At 43.2% G+C, this 23251-nt stretch overlaps 1 long non-coding RNA gene and 2 other non-coding genes across 3 annotated transcripts; 1 reads left to right on the top strand and 2 right to left on the bottom strand.

Annotated features, from left to right (window-relative positions):
- Positions 1-15020: 15020 nt before the first annotated feature.
- LOC147376295 (uncharacterized) lies at positions 15021-17369 on the bottom strand. Its single transcript, XR_015160919.1, has 2 exons — positions 16008-17369; positions 15021-15901 (listed from the first exon to the last, which is right to left on the bottom strand). It is a non-coding gene; the product is annotated as an uncharacterized LOC147376295 (long non-coding RNA).
- TRNAN-GUU (transfer RNA asparagine (anticodon GUU)) lies at positions 15217-15290 on the bottom strand. The gene has a single exon. It is a non-coding gene; the product is annotated as a tRNA-Asn (tRNA).
- TRNAH-GUG (transfer RNA histidin (anticodon GUG)) lies at positions 16100-16171 on the top strand. The gene has a single exon. It is a non-coding gene; the product is annotated as a tRNA-His (tRNA).
- Positions 17370-23251: the final 5882 nt, after the last annotated feature.

Raw genomic sequence — 23251 nt, forward strand, 5'->3', positions numbered from 1 at the left:
TTTGCAAATGGATGAGCTGCAAAAAATTTGAATTAATCCTAAAACATTTAAGCCAACAATGATATTATATGTTTATAGAATCTGATATTATATTATATGTTTATAAAATCTGAAATGTATTCCTGGGAGAGAAAAGAAAGTTTAGTGCCTGAATGAGATCTTAGCCTCATTCTCCCTACACTCTCACAGCAAACTTTACTCCTTCGTGCCTCAGTGTCTCCATCCTCTGCAAAGTAGGGGTAAACTACCTGTTTCTACCTTTCTAGGAGTGTAGTAAGGAAGAGATTATTTTGATGAAGGAGGGAAAAGAAAGTCTGGAGCTTGTTTAGTTTCTTTGGGGAAAGATGGACAATCTTTTATCACTATGGTGACTGTGACCCTGAGGACTCACTGTATTATTGCAACTGGCCAGGAAGTAAACAGTAGCTTGGGACATGAGGAATTTCTCTGTGAGTTTTTGAAAGTCCTGTTTCCTTTTTTCCAGCTGGGAGCTCAAGCACTGGTTGGTTTCCAGGATGCCCATTTTTGTCCTCGGACCAGAGAAAGTGGTGAGAGATACTGCCATGCTAAAGCTTAGGGTGGAATAGGTAGAGCCAGAGCCTGGGGAGAAGAAACCCAAAGAAATAAGAAATTACAGACAAATGAATGAATTATGGTGATGGATGTAGTGCCTGATAAATTACTGAAATCACTGAAGCATACAATGATACTGGGTGAGTATTATAGTACATAAATTATACCGTAATAAGTTTTCATTAAGTGAAGAAATGTCTTTTAACAGGTTTGTAAAGAATATAGATATAATTTATTACTTACTTTTGGTCTAGACTTTGTCAGCATCCCACAACTCTGAGAATCTTTAACTGCAAAAATAAGGCACAAGAAGCCAAAGCTCAGAGGTCAGGCTCTGACAAGAGTGCCAGAGGGAGGACCCAGCTTGGCAGGTAATCACGTGGAGTTGCAATAACAGAACTGGAAGGAGGGGTGTCACGGAATCTCGGGAGCTCCTATCTTTCAGTGGACTAGGCCATACTGATACTAAAGGTCATCTGGTCTGTTCTGAAGGTCACCACTGATGGGGACATTCCCTCAGCAGCCACTCTCCATATTTGTGTACCCTTGTACTGATACCACAGAACTATCTCTTTCTAAAATTTAAGCCTGTTTCATAATGTTTACTCTTGCAAGCACAGAAAACATGAATTGAGAGTTTTCCAATTCTTTCATTGTTTAAGGACTATCATGAAGACACTTTTTCTTATAGAAAAATGGAAAACTTTTAGATAGTCTTGTTGTTCTTTGTTTCTCTAGTTTTTTTCACACCAATTTACTATTGTAGGAGAAAAAAATCCTGAGTATAATACAGTGACTGTAATACAGCCCGGCCAAGTGCAGCGCTTAGCACAGGCTGTTGCTGTGCACCATTACCCCACACCCTGTTAGCAGAACAGTTACTTCGGGATCTTCAGTAGTTCTGCTTAGCCCTTGGTCGGTGCCGCAGTGGGCCCTGTCCACAAGTGAGAAACTGTCAGTGAGCTTTCATCAGTAGTGACTCAGCCAACAGTAGGCGGAGTGGTGGTCATCAGGTGGAAAGTGAGATAAGAAGCGGATCCCAGCCTTCTCCCTGGAGCCTTCCAACTCACCTGGCCTTGGGCCAGCGGGTGAGCAGGGGGCCCGGGGAACAGGCTGGGGGCTATGTCTTGTAGGGCTCCAGGGCCCTCACCAAGGCTGCCCACTGACTGGGCCCAGGCCTTGAGGCAGCAGTGAATTCCGCGCACCCCCACCCCACACTGGAGAAGGAAATGGCAACCCACTCCAGTACTTTTGCCTGGAAAATCCCATGGACGGAGGAGCCTGGAAGGCTGCAGTCCATGGGGTTGCTAGAGTCGGACACGACTGAGCAACTTCACTTTCACTTTTCAGTTTCATGCATTGGAGAAGGAAATGGCAACCCACTCCAGTGTTCTTGCCTGGAGAATCCCAGGGATGGGGGGAGCCTGGTGGGCTGTTGTCTATGGGGTCGTACAGAGTCGGACACGACTGAAGCAACTTAGCGATGACTTAGCGACCACCCCACACATCCCTGTCTCTGTGACCTAATCGTAGTGTCAGTCTGCCTGGGTCACAGTCTTCGTGACTCCCACCTCCCACCCCACCCCCATCTGGGGGACCTGAGAAGCCTGAGGGTCAGTGGGTTGGGCACTGGCTCCCTCAGCGATGACTGCTGGGCATGATCTGGGGACCTTGCCCTGTGCAAGCTACCAACTGAGATCTGCTTTCTCTTAACCAGAACCAAGACCTTAGAGGGTGAAAGCTGTGTTTTGGAACCTTGCCCTTTCTTGTAAAAACAGAGAATAACATTCGTTTGGAAGAGATTCACAGGAACATCATTACCTGATCATGACCTGAACTCAAGAGCAAATTCTCTGACACCAAGAAGTTTGCAACAACTAACCACATCCCTCCCTCACTATTCCTATAAAAGGGCTTTGCCAAAAGCTTTGGGTGAGTTCTGTGTTTTTAAGGCATGAACCATCCATCTCCTTGCATGGCCCCACAACGAACTTTTCTCTGTTCCAGACTCCAATGTTTTGGTATTGTTTGGCCTCATTGTGTGTTGAGCACATGAATTTGCTTTTAGGTAACAATTTAATTTACAAGGATTACTGAGCAAATTGTGCCTTTTTTATTATTTGGTTGCAACATGTGGGATCTTTCGTTGCATTGCATCGATTCTCTAGCTGTGGCTTGCTGCCTTAGTTGCTTCACGGCATGTGGAATCTTAGTTCCCCCACCAGGGATGGAACCTTTGTCCCCTACATTGCAAGGTAGATTCTTAACCACTGGGCCACTAGAAAAGTCCCCAGATTGTGTCTTAATTACGTTCTTGCTGTAAACCAGTGTTATGGAGTCTTCTTTTCCCTTGCTGGGAAAGCATATACGCTTCTCATTAAACTTGAAATCAGGTTTGACCTCACTTTCTCAGCCCCATCCTCCTCTTCTCCTGTGGGTTGCTTTGTGTTTTAATCTGTATATAAGATTTTGTGTTTGTCACTTGTGAATGTCATCCTAGCTCCACAGGGCTTCTTTCCAACTTGTCAAAGCCACTGACATAGTTTTTGTATGTTTCTTTGAACATCTATGCTGCTAAGTCGCTTCAGTCGTGTCCGACTCTGTGCAACCCCATAGATGGCAGACCACCAGGCTCCCCTGTCCCTGGGATTCTCCAGGCAAGAATACTGGAGTGGGTTGCCATCTCCTTCTCCAATGCATGAAAGTGAAAAGTGAAAGTGAAGCCACTCAGTCGTGTCCGACTCTTAGCGACCTCATGGACTGCAGCCTTCCAGGCTCCTCCGTCCATGGGATTTTCCAGGCAAGAGTACTGGAGTGGGGTGCCATTGCCTTCTCCGTTGAACATCTGTAGTGGCCCCCTAATTTGGGATGACTTGTAAGCAAGTGCTATTCCTTATGTCTAGAGCAGTTTTCATAGAACTTTGATTGATAGTTTGTCTTGACCCAAAGCTATTGACCTGTATTTGTCATACAGGTAAACATCAAGGTCTATGCTGGTTTAGTAAACATCAAGGTCATAGTAAACACTAAGGTCTGTGGTGGTTGGTGGTAACATACAACACTCCAGTGCAGTCAGATTTAGTGACATAGAAGCTGAGGTGGTTTTTTTTTTCTTTTTTCTTAAGAAGCTGAGGTTTTAAAAAGAGGCACAGATAAGCAAGACAGAAAGTCATCCCCTGACCTCAGCTTACTTCCTACATACCAATTCCTCCCTGGTTTTGGAAGCCTGAGACTAGGGCAACTTCCCTGAAATATGTATCTACCTAGCTTTTCCAGGTGGCCTACACATGTCTGACCACTGCCACTTCCATAGGAGCCCCTGAACATTCATGACAAAGTGAAGGAAGAAAGACAAACTACCCAACCCCCTTGCCACCGTTGTTCTAGACTAGTTTTGGTGTGTCCCAAATTATATATGACTTCAGTCCTTTTAAATGTATTTCAGCTTATTTTATGGCTTCATGTATAGTTTCCGCTCTTGTTGGGTGGAGTGTCTACAGGCGTCTGTAAGGTCATGTTGTTTAATTCTTATGTCTACTTGTTATTCTTCTGCCTGATTGTTCTATCCACTATTCAAAGTGTGGTGTTGAAGTCTCCAGTAATTATTGTGGAATTGTCTATTTCTCCCTTTGATTCTGTCAGTCTGTCAGTTGTTGCTTCATGTATTATGGGACTCTGTTATATACACTATGTTTAAAACGGCTCTATCTTCCTGATGTATTAACCCTTTTATCATTATAAAACATCACTGTTTATCTCTGGTAACATCCTCTCATTGTAAAGTCTCCTGTCTATTTTTTCTGATGCTAGTATAACTAACTAACCCTGGTTTCTTATGGTTGTTATTTGCGTAATTATGTTAAGTGGCAAAAGGTACTTCTGTAGATGTAACAAAGTTGATCTTGAAATGGGGAGATTATCCAGATGGACTGATCTAATCACAGAAACCCTTTCAATCTGGGTCAAGAGGTCAGAGAACTAGGGAGTTGGAGAGAGTAAAAATTTAGACTAATGGTGGATTTTCATCCACAAAATCTTTTTCTTGATCTGATTTCGTCCTCGACTCTCCTGATATAGGCGTGGAGATTGATTCAACTGACTTTAGGGTTTGAGACTTTTAACCTCGGGTGCGTGGATTTCGGCAGCAGTTGAGGCTTTTCTCGGCTTAGTCTGTCAAAATCTGCCTCTCCCGGCAGGTCCTTGACTGCCGGACCTGCTCAGCGCAGCCGTCCTCGCGGGATCGGAGCCGCACACCTCCTGCGACTCTGGCGGAGGAGCTTCGGGCAGCGTGGATTCAAACTGCCTGGAGCCTGAGAGGCGCAGGTGCGCGCGGGCGCACGCGGAGACTTTGTGGTTCTTTGGCACCCGCTGCTCGCCTCGTTCTGACCCTCCCGGGGCAGTAACTTCCGAGCAGGAAGAGACCGGTAGGAGAAGGGCGGCCTCTCCTTTAAAGTTCTGTCCAGTCAGGATCCAAAAACGATCTTGAGATGGAGGGAGGGGTGGAAATACTTAAGGGAAAAGAAATCCTCAGCGATTTCTTCATCTAAAAGCACCCTGTTTGCCCTCTGATGGATAAAGACAGACAGACTGAAAACCACAATCACAGGAAATTAACCAATCTGATCACATGGACCACAGCCTTGTCTAACAATGAAACTATGAGCCATGCTGTGTAGGGCCACCCAAGATGGACGGGTCATGGTGGAGAGTTCTGACAAAACACTGGAGAAGGGAATGGCAAACCACTTCAGTATTCTTGCCTTGAGAACCCCATGAACAGTTCAGTTCAGTTCAGTCGCTCAGTCGTGTCCGGCTCTTTGTGACCCCATGAATCACAGCATGCCAGGCCTCCCCATCCATCACCAACTCCCGGAGTCCACCCAAACCCATGTCCATCGAGTCAGTGATGCCATCAGTATGAAAAGGCAAAAAGATAGGACACTGAAAGATTAATTCTGAAAGATTAATTCTCCAGGTCAGTAGGTGCCCAGTATGCTACTGGAAATCAGTGGAGACTCCAGAAAGAATGAAGAGATGGAGCCAAAGCAAAAACAACACCCAGTTGTGGATGTGACTGGTGATGAGAGTAAAGTCCGATGCTGTAAAGAGCAATATTGCATAGGAATCTGGAATGTTAGGTCCATGAATCAAGGCAAATTGGAAGTGGTCAAACAGGAGATGGCAAGAGTGAACATCGACATTTTAGGAATCAGTGAACTAAAATGCACTGGAATGGGTGAGTTTAACTCTGATGACCATTATATCTACTACTGTGGGCAAGAATCCCTTGGAAGAAATGGAGTAGCCATTATAGGCAACAAAAGAGTCCAAAATGCAATACTTGGATGCAATCTCAAAAGTCTCTGTTCATTTCCAAGGCAAACCATTCAATATCACAGTAATCCAAGTCTATACCCCAACCAGTAATGCTGAAGAAGCTGAAGTTGAATGGTTCTAAGAAGACCTACAAGACCTTCTAGAATTAACACCCAAAAAAGATGTCCTTTTCATTATAGGGGACTGGAATGCAAGACTAGAGTCAAGAAATACCTGGAGTAATAGGCAAATTTGGCCTTGGAGTACAGAATGAAGCAGGGCAAAGGCTAATAGAGTTTTGCCAAGAGAACACAGTGATCATAGCAAACACCCTCTTCCAACAACACAAAAGAAGACTCTACACATGGACATCACCAGATGGTCAATACCGAAATCAGACTGATTATATTCTTTGCAGCCAAAGATGGAGAAGCTCTATACAGTCAACAAAAACAAGACTGGAAGCTGACTGTGGCACAGACCATGAACTTCTTAATGCGAAATTCAGACTTAAATTGAAGAAAGTAGGGAAAACCACTAGACCATTCAGGTATGACCTAAATCAAATCCCTAATGATTACACAGTGGAAGTGAGAAATAGATTCAAGGATTAGATCTAATAGAGTGCCTGAAGAACTGTGGACAGAGGTTCGTAACATACACAGGAGGTGGTGATCTGAACCATCCCCAAAAAAAGAAATGCAAAAAGGCAAAATGGTTGTCTGAGGAAGCCTTACAAATAGTTGAGAAAGAAGAGAAGCAAAAGACAAAGGAGAAAAGGAAATATATACCCATTTGAATGCAGAGTTCCAAAGAATAGCAAGGAGAGATAAGAAAACCTTCCTCAGTGATCAATGCAAAGAAAAAGGAGAACAATAGAATGGGAAAGACTAGAGATCTCTTCAAGAAAATGAGAGATACCAAGGGAACATTTCATGCAAAGATGGGCTCAATAAAGGACAGAGAGGGTATGGACATAACAGAAGCAGAAGATATTAAGAAGCGGTTGCAAGAATACACAGAAGAACTATACAAAAAATCTTCACAACCCAGATAATCACGGTGTGATCACCAACCTAGAGCTAGACATCCTGGAATGCGAAGTCAAGTGGGCCTTAGGAAGCATCACTATGAACAAAGCTAGTGGAGGTGATGGAATTCCAGTTGAGCTATTTTAAATCCTAAAAGATGATGCTGTGAAAGTGCTGCACTCAATATGCCAGCAAATTTGAAAAACTCACCAGTGGCCACAGGACTGGAAAGCTCTGTTTTCACTTCAATCCCAAAGAAAGGCAATGCCAAAGAATGCTCAAACTACCGCACAATTGCACTCATCTCACATGCTAGCAAAGTAATGCTCAAAATTCTCCAAGTCAGACTTCAATAGCACATGAACCGTCAACTTCCAGATGTTGAATCTAGTTTTAGAAAAGGCAAAGGAACCAGAGATCAAATTGCTAACATCTGTTAGATCATCAAAAAAGCAAGAGAGTTCCAGAAAAACATCTATTTCTGCTTTATTGACTATGTGAAAGCCTTTGACTGTATGGACCACAACAAACTGTGGAAAATTCTGAAAGAGATGGGAATACCAGACCACCTGACCTGCCTCTTGAGAAATCTGTATGCAGGTCAGGAAGCAACAGTTAGAACTGGTCATGGAACAATAGACTGTTTCCAAATAGGGAAAGGACTACATCAAGGCTGTATATTGTCACCCTGCTTATTTAACTTATATGCAGAATACATCATGAAAAATGCTGGGCTGGATGAAGCACAAGCTGGAATCAAGATTGCCCAGAGAAATATCAGTAACCTCAGATATGCAGGTGACACCACCCTTATGGCAGAAAGTGGAGAAGAACTAAAGAGCCTCTTGATGAAAGTGAAAGAGGAGAGTGAAAAAGTTGGCTTAAAGCTCAACATTCAGAAAACTAAGATCATGGCATCTGGTCCTATCACTTCATGGCAAATAGATGGGGAAACAGTAGAAACAGTGACAGACTTTATTTTCTTGGGCTCCAAAATCACTGCAGACAAGGGACTGCAGCCATGAAATTAAAAGACGCTTACTCCTTGGAAGAAAGGCTGTGACCAATCTAAACAGCATATTAAAAAAGCAAAGACATTACTTTGGCAATAAAGGTCCATCTAATCAAAGCTATGGTTTTTCCGGTAGGCATGTATGGATGTGAGAGTTGGACTATAAAGAAAGCTGAGCACTGAAGAATTGATGCTTTTGAACTGTGGTGTTGGAAAAGACTCTTGAGAGTCCCTTGGACTGCAAGGATATCCAGCCGGTCCATCCTAAAGGAAATCAGCCCTGAATATTCATTGGAAGGACTGATGCTGAAGCTGAAACTCCAATACTTTGGCCACCTGATGCGAAGAACTGACTCATTTGAAAAGACTGTGATGCTGGGAAAGATTGAAGTCAGGAGGAGAAGGGAAAGACAGAGGATGAGACGGTTGGATGGCATCACCAACTCAATGGACATGAGTTTGAGTAAGCTCAAGGAGTTGGTGATGGACAGGGAGGCCTGGCCTGCTGCAGTCCATGGGGTCTCAAAGAGTCGGACATGACTGAGCGACGGAACTGAACTGAACTGAAAAGCACCCTGAAGATGAAGTGGGCGTCCGCAGGGACCAGGTCCTCCCGATGCAGGTGAAGGTGGATGGTGGATCCCGTCAGCAATTGGAGCCAAAGCAGACAACCTGGGACCAGCGGCCAGTGAGTAAGCAGCCCCTTTTCCTCCTCAAATGGGCAGCAGTTGAACTTGTAGCACTTGAGCTTCTCTCCCTTGGCTTTGAATGGATTCCAAGCATGCAACAGGTAAGTCTATTTTTTTATATTATTTATTTTAATTGGAGGCTAATTACAATATTATGGTGGTTTTTGCCACACACTGACATGAATCAGCCACGGGTGTACATGTGTCCCCCTATCCTGAACTCCCCTCCCTACTCCCTCCCCACCCCATCCCACCCTCTGGGTTGTCCCAGAGCACCTGCTTTGAGTGCCCTTCTTCATGCATCAAACCTGCACTGGTCATCTATTTTACATATGGTAATATACATGTTTCAATGCTAAGTCTGTTTTTTAAAACACACTTACTTGGGGTGTATGTGTGTGTGTTAGTCGCTCAGTCGTGTCCAACTCTTTGCCACCCCATGGACTGTAGCCCGGCAAGCTCCTCTGTCCATGGGATTTTCCAGGCAAGAATACTGGAGTGGGTTGCCATTTCCTTCTCCAGGGGATCTTCCTGACCCAGAGATCCCAGAGACTGAACCCAAGTCTCCCACATTGCAGGCAGATTCTGTGCTACCAGGGAAGCCCTTACTTGGGGTAAGAGTACTTTAAAATCTTTTAGCCAAGAAAGTGATTTCTGAAGAGTTCTAAAGTGAGGACTTGTAGGTGTGGGGGAAACTAGACAAAACAACCACACACTACTGAAAATATCTCACACCCAGGGCCACTTCAACGGCTAGGTTTGACCCTCAGACTGGGCCCATTTTTTTCAATGCATCTTTTGTGGAACTCAAATAAACATGTATTATATGTAGGAGGGGGACTCCTGCAATGTGGGCTGGTGGTAAGAGACAAAGATCAGGCTCAACTGTGAAAACAGCAAAGAAAAGTGGGAATTTATAGCCAAGAAGCAGGGTGAGGGTTAGTGGACAGAACGTTACTAAGAGGAAACATGAGGAGTTACAGGGAGATTATGCTAAGCCAACCTAAGGGATTCTTGCTGAATGCCAGCCAAAGTGATCAGGGATCAGCTGGGGTATGGTGGTGGTGGAGGCGGAGGAGCCTTCTCAGGTATTATGGTAGGGGTGTTCTGTTTAAAATGACTTAGCAGGGTTTGTGCTCAAATTGGACAATGCAAAGACCAATTCTGAAGACTGAAATTCAGGCTCTAGTTGAGAACAGAGTTCAGAGGAGCCTGATCTAGAGTTTGGTCAAGGAGAGAATTTTTGTCAACAACCATAGCTCTCATACATGTGTTGATGTAATTATAAATTGGTAAAAGCATTTGGGGAAATATTTAGGCAGTTTCTTGTAAAATTAAATACTCACCCTTCCTCTTAGGTTCCATTAGATCCTTCCTCAAGTAGTCAACCCAGAGAAATGGGGAAGGGGAGTATGCCCACAAAAACACTTTATAATAAGAATGCCCCTAGAAGCTTTTTCACAACAACCAAAACTTAAAATAATCCAAATATCCAACATCAGGAGAATGATAAAGAAACTGTAAAATATCTATGCAATGGATTACTACTTAGCAACAAAAAGGAATGACATATTGAATGCAAGAGTTTTTAAAAGATGCAAAACTAATTTAAGGTGAAATAAATAGGGATAGTGATTGTCAAAAGATGAAAAGGATAATGAAAATTGTCTTGTCTATGATTTCTCTGCATATAACATTATTGATCCAGTAGTAATTAAGTCCAGGCACATCTAAAGTCAACAAAATGAAGTAGAATGCTCTTATGGCTCCCATTTTACAGATGAAATAAGTGAGGCATAAAAGATTTACTTTATCCAAGGCCACACAAGGGCAGAACCATTTTTACAACCCAGAGCTTGTTTTCCTGAGCACAGATTAGTTGGGTCTTTCTTCACAGATGTCTGTATATCAGAATTTCTCAGTTGTAGGGATGGGAAGAAGAGCCAAGAGAGAGTGGACAAGAAAGGGATTGAGGGAGGGGTAGAAGCACAAATTCTTTCCTACTCCTCCCTACCAATCCTGGGAGTTAGTCTGTGTCTACTCCAGGGCTTCCCAGGTGGCTCCGTGGAAAGAATTCAGCTGCTAATGCAGGAGAGAAGGGTTTGGGAAGATCCCCTGGAGGAGGATTTGGCAACCTACTCCAGTATTCTTGCCTGGGTAATCCCAGGTAGAGAGGAGGCCTGGTAGGATACAGACCACGGCATCACAAAGACTTGGACACAGTTGAGTGACTTAGCATTCACTCAGGCAGGCGCTCCATATGGAGTCCAGAAAATGTGACTACTACGGTCTCTGATGCACACTATTAATGCACTAGGCTGTTAGCCGGGAGGCTGCAGCCCATCCAAGGTTCTAGCCCATCCAAGAATGGTGGGAGTGGTTTTTATTTCATTTCATTCATGATATTCTATTCTGGGTCCTATCTACCTTACAACTACTGCCAGGTTAGTGCTAGCTCTGTTCGCACAAAACACCTTTTGTAAGAGTGTTCTTAACTGAGGAACTGTGAAAAGAGACCTAAGAATCCATGTCCTGCTGGGGTGAAATATGTATTCAGTCTTTTAAGGCTTGGACAGTAAGTTAAAATATATTTACCTCAAGTTTTTCACTTTTAATAGGAGACCAGTGATTAGTATTTGCTGTATCAATTGTGTTATCAGAAAAATCATCATCATAATTATCCTCTGCATTATTTTTGATAAGGGTTTCTTCCATAGTTTGTGTATTACTTGGTTTCATGGTTTTAGGATTATGAAGTTGCTGCAGCCATCATGATTGTACACATACCATTGACCACTTTTGCAGGTATTTCCATAGTCTAGAGAACTAGATGTGCAGTTGCTACCTTCAGTGTTTATACGCTTCTTATGTTGGCAAATCCTGCCAATTTGCTTTCTACAGAAGTGAGACTGAGTCATATTCCAATTTATTTTCTAATCTTTCAATGTCCTTGTCTTCATTTACTTGCCAATACAACGGTCTTTCTATATATCTCTCTACAATATTCTAACTAATAGAGGGAGCAGTGCCCTCCAGACACAACTAAGAAGAAGGACAGCAGACGGACACTGTGGACATTACACATATTCTATATTGTATGTTGGAAAACTAAACATTCAATATTTTTAGAGTCTTCCAATAACTGTAATTGCTTTCTCTAATGACTTAGTCAAGGAGGTCCAGAGAAGACTGGCCAGAATGACTTCTTTGACAGCTTCCTACCAAGCAACTTATCTGAGGAGAAAAATCTCGCTGATCCTGGATGTTTTATCTTTCTCCCTTTTCCTCTTTTATTCATACATTTGGGCTTGATGAAAATAATCTAGTACCTATCCTCCCTCCTATAAAATGGGGAACTGGTATTTGAATTTGTCTATTATTCCTTTTTTCCCCACTACCTCCATAAAAATTAGCACATCACCAGAGTCAATAGAATCCTGCCCCCAACGGGCTCCTCCTTCAGACCTGGACCCTTGGATCTAGTGGCTCATATTTGCTCTGTTCTACTGTTGAACCCCATGAGCAAAATTGAGCTCTTTGGTTTACATACTAAGTGTGTTTATCGGACAAGTCTTTTTTCTTCCTCTCATTTGTGCATCGTTACTTTCTCCCATCACTGTGGGATTCTGCTTGTAATTTTAAGAAGTGAACTTTTGGGGATAATCCATGTTGAGTTGTGGTTGACAGGGATCCATTCCCTGTGAGGTAGAAGTTGACAGCTAATCTGGGCTGTGAGTCTCTTTCAATTGCTGCTTGTCCTGAGGATTCTGGTATTTCATTAGTATAAAATAATAACATTGCAGCAGGGAAAAGGTGTCCACCTCTTGTCTTTCCACAATTTGGTAAAAACCATATAAGCCCAATCAATAGTGGTCAATAACTTCAAATTGGGAATATCTAAAATAAGGATGATCTTAATACACAATGGTTCCCCCCATAAGGAACTCTTAAAATTAATAAATAGCTACACTTAAAAAGAATTAGTACAGGAAGAATGCTGTTACATGCTTCAGCATGCAACAGGCAGCTCTCTTTCATTGGTATACTCAAGTTTCTAAATAACTGAAAAAATCATATAAATGACCTTTAAGGATTGTTTAAATCAGACAACAGAAAGCTGAAGAAGAGACATTTATGTCATTACAAAAAAGCAATGAGTCAGCAACATGAGCACTTGTGACCACTCTACTAATCAAGACTGAATACTTCCAGAACTGTAAGCAAGTTCAGTCCTTAATAAAAATGGATGAAAAGCAATGACTTCATGCACAGATTCATACACTGGAGACTCATAAGTGTATCACAGAATACTCTGATTTTCAGTAATGCTGCTGCTGCTACTAAGTCGATTCAGTCAGTCCAACTCTGTGCGACCCCCATAGATGGCAGCCCACCAGGCTCCCCCATCCCTGGGATCCTCCAGGCAAGAACACTGGAGTGGGTTGCCATCTCCTTCTCCAATGCATGAAAGTGAAAAGTGAAAGTGAAGTTGCTCAGTCGTGTCCGACTCTTAGCGACCCCATGGACTGCAGCCTACCACGCTCCTCCATCCATGGGATTTTCCAGGCAAGATTACTGCAGTGGGTTGCCATTGCCTTCTCCATTTCAGCAATGAGGCTCCTTCAATATTAAGCAATAGTGTTGCTTAATTATTTCATTTTGTTTCCCTCACTGGCAAGTGGTTTTGCTAGATATCATTGCCTCTGCTTTCACCTTAAATAATACCCTCATTTTGATGGAATTTTCTCCTTTTAAATAGATTTTCTTAGAAACAAATCAATATGCTTTCTCTTCCTCCAGAAAGGACAAGTAAGTTATCTAAAAATTTAGAGGCTCTACTGCCCCAATTAGTTTAGGGAAAGTAATAATCATTTACATGACTTTAAATATAAATTTTAAATGAGAAAATTAAGAATTTCTAGAGAAAGTGCTTTATGCCTATATTTAAATGCAATATTTCCTGAAATAAAAATATGCTGAATTCCTAATATGAGAAAATAAAAGATTTAGCTATAGATTCAATTGATGTTCTTGGTTACTTGAGAAAAAAGAAAGAAAGAAATGAAATTGATAACAAAATGCATCTTAGTATATTTAAGAAGTTATATAATTTAAATATTTGATGTATAATGGTATTGGAAAGATTTATATCATTTTTTTTTGAGGTGACTCAGAAAAGTTAGAATGATTTAATAATTTGGTCTAAAAGTGACTATATATTTTCTTTCACATTTTCTCATAATGTAGAAAATAATAATAACATAATAGTCTACTCTTGAGAGTCCCTTGGACTGCAAGGAGATCCTACCAGTCCATTCTGAAGGAGATCAGCCCTGGGATTTCTTTGGAAGGAATGATCCTAAAGCTGAAAATCCAGTACTTTGGCCACCTCATGCGAAGAGTTGACTCATTGGAAAAGACTCTGATGCTGGGAGGGATTGGGGGCAGGAGGAGAAGGGGAAGACAGAGGATGAGATGGCTGGATGGCATCACTGACTTGATGGACATGAGTCTGAGTGAACTCCGGGAGTTGGTGATGGACAGGGAGGCCTGGTGTGCTGCGATTCATGGGGTCGCAAAGAGTCGGACACGACTGAGCGACTGAACCGAACTGAACTGAATAGTCTACTCTATACAAGTCTTGGGTTTATATTGACTTGAAAATCCAAATTAAATTGCACTTCCTTAATTTCCTCTAGTGGTTGTACTGATCAAATAAACAAATACTGCATCCAATAAATATAAAATTTTAAATTTATGTGTTCGAGTATATTAAATATACTAGAAAGGTAATATCTTTAAACGGGAATTAACACTTATAATTCTAGAAGGCAGAGTACTCAGCTATTCCACTTATGATTATTTGTAAGTATTTTTAGATGTCATCTAAAGTGACTGCAACATTCTCATGTTCCAACATGTGTCAGCAGAAATGGAATTGTATACGAGCCGTGTAAACACTATGTGACAGAGCAATTACTCTTCAGGACTCTTCGCTATAGAAGACCTTGTAGAAGGGGCCAACCATGTGTGTAAAAGGATGACTACAGCATTATTTGTAACCATGAAATCATAAAACCAGCTTAATTTCAAAAGCATATGGAAAGGGTTAAATAAATACTCTATTTAATACTACCTGCAGAAAAAAAGACGGTAGTAACTCCCTCGTTAAAAGCAATTCACAAAGTAACCATGACATCCCAGGAATTTCCAGGGGACCTATTTTCCCGTTGCGGCTTCCCTGATAGCTCAGTTGGTAAAGAATTCACCTGCAATGCGGTTCAATTCCTAGGTTGGGAAGATTACCTGGAGAAGGGAAAGGCTACCCACTCCAGTATTCTGGCCTGGAGAATTCAATGGACAGTCCATGGGGTCGCAAAGAGTCAGACGCGACTGAGCGACTTTCACTTTCACTTTATTTTCCGGGTGAGCTCTTCTGTACGGCTCGGTGATGGTCTTCTGATCCTGCCTACTGTCCCTGTCAGGTGGACAAGACACAGCAGACAAGAGGAGGAGGCTTTTTCGGCTTTTACAGTAGGGGATGGGCAGAGAAGAGCCAAGAAAACCTCTAAGTTCTAAAAACGTAAACGGAAGACGTCCCTGGGTGGGCTTGAACCACCAACCTTTCGGTTAACAGCCGAACGCGCTAACCGATTGCGCCACAGAGACTAACGAACGGCACAATTCTCTTAACGCCGCAGAGAAGAAAGAGCCCTTCCACGCCAGGCGGAGCCACACGCCTTTCCCCGGACTGCTGCTGCTGCTGCTAAGTGGCTTCAGTCGTGTCCGACTCTGTGCGACCCAAAAGATCGCAGCCCACCAGGCTCCCCCGTCCCTGGGATTCTCCAGGCAGGAACACTAGAGTGCTACACCCTCTCAAACCCTCCGACAGCCGGAGAGCTGGCTTCGACGCAGCGCGTTGGTTCTCGTGGGGAAGCCGGGAGTCGGGCGATTCCGAAGCCAGAAGGGCAGCAGTTCGTCCCCGCCGCGCCTGGTTCCACACCCGCCGCAGATGCAGCGCCCCCGAGACGCCTCGGGCCTGAGCCGAGGGGGGTCCGAGGGAAGCTGAACCCCCGGTGGGCCCTGTGACGGCTCTCCGATTGCTTCGCTGGCGCTGCCCTCCCTCCTCTGGTCCGCAGTCGGTGGGGCGGGAGCGGAACCAGGGGGTGCGGGGGATCGGTCCGAAGGGACAAACGCGAAGAGCCAGGAAAGAAGCCGGCGAGGTGGGGACCAGGATAAAGAGACTTCCCAGGAGGTCTGTGCAGAGGCAAGGGCCTGATCTGGGGAGGCAAGATTTGGTTTCTGTTTTGATTTAGTCACCATGTATCAAAATTGAGAGGAAGGGACTGGATAAGAGAGCAGAGACGAAAGAAAGTCTATGAATACCTGTTGTCGTCCAGCAACAGCGCAGTGACGGGAAGGAATTTACGTCCGCCTTGTAAGAGCAAGGGCTGCGACGGCGGCAGGAGCCGTGGCGCGCCGTGATCGTATAGTGGTTAGTACTCTGCGTTGTGGCCGCAGCAACCTCGGTTCGAATCCGAGTCACGGCACTCTCATCCGTCACTCCTGACAGCTACTCCCTTTTTACTTCGGCTGGAAACTTGCACAATTGTAACCCCATAGAGTACTCATCTCAACGTTCTCATCCCTGGTCTGAGCAGGAGGAAACTGAAGGCGGTGGTTTCTCCTTTTCTGCTGCTGTGACATAGGAAAGCCCAGCAAGGAGCCTCCTGTGCTGTAATTGGTGGAAAGCCTAGTTTCTTTGTTACTCAAGATGGGCAGGACAAAGACCCGATAAAACTTGTAGCAGATAAGCGACTCCTGCTCCCTAGACTTGTTTTGCAGGTTTCTTCTGGGCTCCTGGGAATCTCTGCTCCGAGGACTTTTTCAGTCCTTGGCCATTGTTCCCTTCCTAGTCCTCGTACTAACCTCTCTAGTGCCCTTCGTTTTACACTCTCAAGGATCTTAAATGCCTGTGGGCAGCCACTCACTAGACAAACGGTATCCATCAGGCCAGGACTACTGGAGGAACTTAACTATTACCGCTTATAAGTGATGAAGAACGGTGACTACAGCATCCTCTGCTCTGACAACCAACTAGTGGAAACAGCGAACAAGTGATTCCTCCGCCTGACCACAGCTTTGCTGGCAACAGACAGGAAAGTTATACTGAAAGCAGGACCCAAAGTGGGGAGTTTGGGTCAATCACAAATGGAGATCAGACTTGAAGATTCCCTGAGCACAGAACCCTGTTTAGCTGTGCAAGCAAAAGCTCCCTTAGCTTATTTTGCAAAATGAGTGAAACTTATCTTGTTTATGCCTCTGAAAACCAAAAACAAAACAAAACTCTTCGCCCAAATTGATTGAAAGCAACCACTTTTCACCAAGTCCCTATCACGAGGAAGACAGCTTTATTGATACAACCAATCATCGGTGAAGAATAAACAGCCACTACCTCCTCACTGTATAAGTTGCTTTTTAACAGTACACCTCTGAGCCTCCTTCCATAATTTGTTGGAACACTCCCTCGTCCTGAACTGTCTTTTTGGGCACCATCAACCTTTACTAATTGCTGCTTTGGTGACCTGGTGGTTTTACTTATGCTGTATATGGACATTGACAGTGCCTCAACATTTCATCTATCAGACTGGTCCAACAAGGGAACTCCCAGCCCTATTGTTATTTTCCCCTTTGCCTGGATTTAGTGACTACTCAATGAGCAATTAGGAATCATTAAAATCATTGTCATTGTCATTTTCCTCTGATTTATTTGTTAACAACTACTGTCCAGACTCCTTTCATTTGTATATTTGCCTCTTACAGAATGTCATGGAAATGGGATCGTAGTGCAAATACTATTTTTTTTCACACCTCTTTATCTGCATAGTCTCTCTGACTTTATCCATTGTTGAGTAAAGCACATTTTATTTCTCTTTCATTGTTGAGATATATTCCATGGCAGTAACACAGCACACTCTGTTTACCATTCACTCAATAAAGAGCATTTGAGCTGTTTCCAGTATTGGCTATTGTGAATGAAGCTGCTTTGAACATTCTCTTCACAAGAGATTTTTGTAGACATAGGTTTTCATTTCTCTTGGAAAAAAAGAAACCTAGGTGAAGAATTGCTGGTACCAAAGAGTAGTATATACTCAACTTCATGAAACATTAAAGCCTTTTCCAGAGCAGTTGTAACATTTTATATTACCCCCAACAATATGAATGAGAGTTGTGGTTATTCCATTTCTTTGCAATACTGTTGGAGTTTCTTCTCTTCATAATTTTAGCCATGCTACTAAAAGAGTAGTGGTATCTCAATGTGGTTTTGATGTCCTTTTCTCTGACAGCTACAAATAATGCGCACTGCTTGCATCCTTTGTTGGCCATGTGCATATCTTCTGAAGTACCTGTTCATATCTTTTATCCATCTGAAAAAATAAAAAGTTGGTTGTTCTTTTAAAAAAATTATTCCTGGGTTGGAGAAGGTCATTATACATCATAATCATGGGAGGTGGGGTTGTAAGCTATGTTTTGTGAATATTTTCTTGTCTGTAGCTTGCTTTTTCACTTCAGTGGCATCTTTGGCTGAGAAGACATGGTTAACATTGATGATGTCTAATGTATCATTTGTCTTTATTTTATATTCTTTGTGTCCTGGTTAATAAATCTTTCAGTTCAGTTCAGTTCAGTCGTTCAGTCGTGTCCGACTTTTTGTGACCCCATGAATCACAGCATGCCGGGCCTCCCTGCCCATCACCAACTCCCAGAGTTCACCCAAACTCTTGTCCATCGAGTTGGTGATGCCATCCAGCCATCTCATCCTCTGTCGTCCCCTTCTCCTCCTGCTCCCAAACCCTCCCAGCATCAGAGTCTTTTCCAGTGACTCAACTTTTCGCATGAGGTGGCCAAAGTACTGGAGTTTCACCTTCAACATCAGTCCTTCCAATGAACACCCAGGACTGATCTCCTTTAGAATGGCCTGGTTGGATCTCCTTGCAGTCCAAGGGACTCTCAAGAATCTTCTCCAAAACCACAGTTCAAAAGCATCAATTCTTTGGCGCTCAGCGTTCTTCACAGTCCAACTTTCACATCCATACATGACCACTGGAAAAACCATAGCCTTGACTAGACGGACCTTTGTTGGCAAAGTAATTGTCTCTGCTTTTGGTCATAACTTTCCTAATAAATCTTTGCCTACCACCAAATCACAAAGTATCCTCAAAATGCCTTCTAACTTTTATGTCTGGGTCTATGATACACTTCAGACCAATCCTTGTCTGTGAGATAGAAATAAACTGCCCCATCCCCAATATTGAACCTATTTCCTTTCCCCATTGAACGGCTTTTCTTGAAAATTCATTCACTTACTGAGCTAGGGTCAGTTTCAAGTCTGTCAACTCAGTCCATTTTGTATTTCTGTACATTGATGCCACTTGCACTTTGTTGGTCTATAAGGGGTCATAGTAACTCTTCTAGTTAGGTAGAGCAACAAGTTTTCCTGTTCTGTTTATTTCCACACCAAATGATACATTTTGCAACATGTAATAACTCATGTAACCATCACCCAGGCCAAGATAGGTCATCACTTCCTCTTCTGCTTTCCCTTTGGGACACAGGCCCTCCCTCACATGTACTGGCTGCCCCCTTGTGGCCAAAGATCCTCTATTGCTCCCTCTTTGGAGAACAAATTCCCAGTTACCTGCAGGGCTGAAGAACCTGCAGGAAAGACCTACAAGTCTCAAAGCATTCTGCATTTCCAGATGATGGGGTTGGTAGGTTGAAGGTGGTGAAGGGAGGTGAGGAGGCAGTGGGAAGTTAGCTCAGTTTTTAGTCCTTTGATCAAGAGGAAATCGTGCCTAGAGAAGTTCAAATACTACCAAATGGGAAGACTGGGGATTGCCTATTTACTGGGACCCAGGCCATCCTTGTCTGCTTTGTGTACTTGGGTAGACTGGACAAGGGGACTCCATTCCCCTTCACTAGCCAGGGGGAAGTTTCAGAGGTGGTGGACTTCAATGGTAACTCTAGATCCTGAAACCTCATAGGATTTTTCTTCACTTTCCCTTTGATCTCTCTTCCACCTACCCAAAAAGAGAGATTCACTGCCTTTCTTTCTCAATCAGGACACTTTTGGGGTCCATTGGGGACAGGACTGAAGTGGGCATCTGGTTTCCCTTAAGTGTCCCTCCTGGTTTGGGTGTCTCAGGAGCTCAGGCTGACCCAGTATGAACTGCCAATGGGCGGGACCCCTGGGAGACCAGAGGCTGCAAAGCAGGGGGCTGGGGGTGTGGCCTCACATGTTGGACACCATATTTAAACTCTACTCATCCCTGTGCACCTCCTCCTCAGGGAAGCCTAGGGCAGCCCAAATAGAGTAGCCCAAAGCTTCTCTGCAGGCTGAACTCAAAGAGACCTGAAATTCCAGATGAGGGCGACAGGACCCTCATTGAACAGACCCAGCATCTGGCTGCCCTTGGTGGGCAGGCTCAAACAGGTTGATTTCAAGGATGGACACAAAGAAAAGGCTTCTTTGCCAGACTTTATCAGAGTCACCACCTTCTCTGAAATCTCACCCACATCCCAAACACCACCCTCAAGATGCAAAATATAAAAGACATGACATAACCAGTTTTCCAGACACTGTAAACCAGACAGCAAAAGACAGCAACCCGTGAGACATGAGAAACAAGATGAGCCCTGCCATTGACCCAGCTTACTGCTTTCAGAGAGTGTCCAGGCTGCCCACCAGGAGAGGGGATCTGAGGCCAAATCCTTGGATGGTGGAGGTGAATCCGAGTGTTAGTTGGACAGCAAGGAAGCTAGAGTCCACAGAACAAAGATCCGGTGTTAAGTGGATCAAAGATCTAGGGCTATGAAAGGGTCTGCGTCAAATACTCATTAGAATAGTGGTCAGAGAATGCTTGTGAAGAAGCTGCCTGAGACCAAGGAAAGAAACCTTTTTAAAAATCACGGTACAATGCCTAGTGCTCACACAAGACAGGCAATGGTACTCCCCCCACAGCCACTCATAATTCATGGGCCATTGGGAAGAACATTCAACAAACTCTCGTTTCAGTAGTGGGAATAATCACCCTGAGAATAATGATAAAAGCAAGATCCAAAGGGATCTGTTTACAAGTCACTTAATTGTACCCCAGAACAAAACTCAAGATAACTTATAGGAATGCCAAAATAGCTAGTGTCTAAGAAGAGAAACTGACAATGTCTGTCAAAGAATGCCAAGAATGCAAAGAGGCAGGAAAATGTTATGTGTTAAGGAGGAGACTGATCAATCCATTGAAACTGAACCACAACTGACATGATGTTATAATTAGCAGAAAGATAGCTATCACGACTGTGTTGCATATGACCCAAGAGTTAAGTAGAAATGTAGAACATATACAAACGGCCAGAAGCAAACTTTAGACATAGAAATGATAACATCTAGTATTATATAATTCACCAGATGCAGTTAATAGCAGATTAGATGTTGCTGGTGTATGGGGTGGGGGTGGGGGAAGATTAGAGAACACAAAGCCATGAAGAATTGACCATATCCAAAATGAAACCATACACACACAAAAAAAATGTTTTTTAATGAACATAGCATGTCTGAGGGATAGGGTATGTTTAAAAGGTCCAATATATGAGTAATGTGGAGTTTCTGAAAAGACCAGAAGGGAAGAAATAATTTTTTGAGAAACATTGACAGAAAAATTTCCAAAGAGCCAAATGAACATTATGAGCACAAGAAACATTAAACAAACCACAGGGAGCCACATCAGAATTAAACTGCTCAACTCCATTGAAGAAGAAAAACATTTCCAAAGAAGTGAGCAGGAAAAGACAGTACAAACAGAAAATGAAAATAAAGATTATGTTAGATTTCTCATCAGAAGCAGTGAGAAGACAGTGGAGCAACATCTTTAAAGGACTGGAGGGCAGCAGTCAACCTAGAGTTCACGCCTCCTCCCCAAGAAATGTCTTTCAGAAATGAAAGTGAAAAATGACATCTACAGACCAACCTACTATGCTAAAAGAATTCATCACCAACAGACACACATAGTAAGAAATGTTAAAGGTGTCCACTGACCTCAGATGGAAATCTGGATATACACAAAGGCACCAAGGACAACAGAAAAGATGCCTGTGTGGGAAAATACATAAGCTTTTTCTTATTATTTCAGTCTCTTTAGAAACGTGGGGCTAATTTTTCTAATCATGAGGCATTGTGGGGTTTATAACAAGTAAAATGCATGATGACAATAGCAGAAGGGCCTGCAGCGAAGAAATTTGAAGATGTGAACTTGAAGGCAGATTGTGGTAAGTTACAGATGTCTGCTGTAAAGCTTCAAGCAGTCACTTAAATAAGAAAAGAAAGACTAGATAGCTAATAAGCCAACCAAGGAGTAGAAATGGGATTGTATATGAGCCATGTAAACACTGTCAGTTCAGTTCAGTCGCTCAGTTCAGTTGCTTCAGTTCGACTCTGAGATCGCATGGACTGCAGCACAACAGGTTTCCCTGTCCATCGCCAGCTCCTGGAGCTTACTCAAACTTATGTCCATCGAGTTGGTGATGCCATCCAACCATCTCATCCTCTATCATCCCCTTCTCCTCCCACCTTCAGTCTTTCCCAGCATCAGGGTCTTTTCAAATGAGACAGTTCTTCCCATCAGGTGGCCAAAGTATTGGAGATTCACTTTGAGCTTCAGTCCTTCCAATGAATATTGAGGACTGATTGATTGGTTGGATCTCCTTGCAGTCCAAGGGACTCTCAAAGAGTCTTCTCCAACACCACAGTTCAAAAGCATCAATTCTTCAGCATTCAGCTTTCTTTATAGTCCAACTCTCACATCCATACGTGACTACTGGAAAAACCGTAACGTTGACTAAATGGACTTTTGTTGGCAAAGTAATGTCTCTATTTTTTAATATGCTGTCTAGGTTGGTCATAGCTTTTCTTCCAAGGAGCAAGCAACTTTTAATTTGTTGGCTGCAGTCACCATCTGCAGTGATTTAGGAGCCCCCCCAAAAATAAAGTTTCTTATTGTTTCCCTATCTATCTGCCATGAATTGATTGGACCAGATTCCATGATCTTAGTTTTCTGAATGTTGAGTTTTAAGCCAACATTTTCACTCTCTTCTTTCACTTTCATCAAGAGATTCTTCAGGTTTTCTTTGCTTTCTGCCATAAGGGTGGTGTCATCTGCATATCTGAGGTTATTGATATTTCTCCCAGTAACCTTAATTCCAGCTTGTGTTTCATTCAGCCCAGCATTTCACATGATGTACTCTGCATATGAGTTAAATAGCCTGGTGACAATATACAGCCTTGACATACTGCTTTCCCAATTTGGAACCAGTCTGTTGCTCCATGTCCCATTCTAAATGTTGCTTCTTGACCTGCATACAGATTTCTCAGGAGGCAGGTCAGGTGGTTTGGTATTCCCATCTCTTGAAGAATTTTCCAGTTTGTTGTGGGCCACACATTCAAAGGTTTTGGTGTAGTCAATAAAGCACAAGTAGATGCTTTTCTGGAACTCTCTTGCTTTTTCGATGATCCAATGGATGTCGGCAATTTGATCTCTGGTTCATCTGCCTTTTCTAAATCCAGCTTGCACATTTGG

Source organism: Bos grunniens, chromosome 3 (assembly GCF_055505025.1).
Source record: "Bos grunniens cultivar Pamir isolate PY7600 chromosome 3, Bosgru_T2T1.0, whole genome shotgun sequence".
Classification (NCBI taxonomy): Eukaryota; Metazoa; Chordata; class Mammalia; order Artiodactyla; family Bovidae; genus Bos; species Bos grunniens.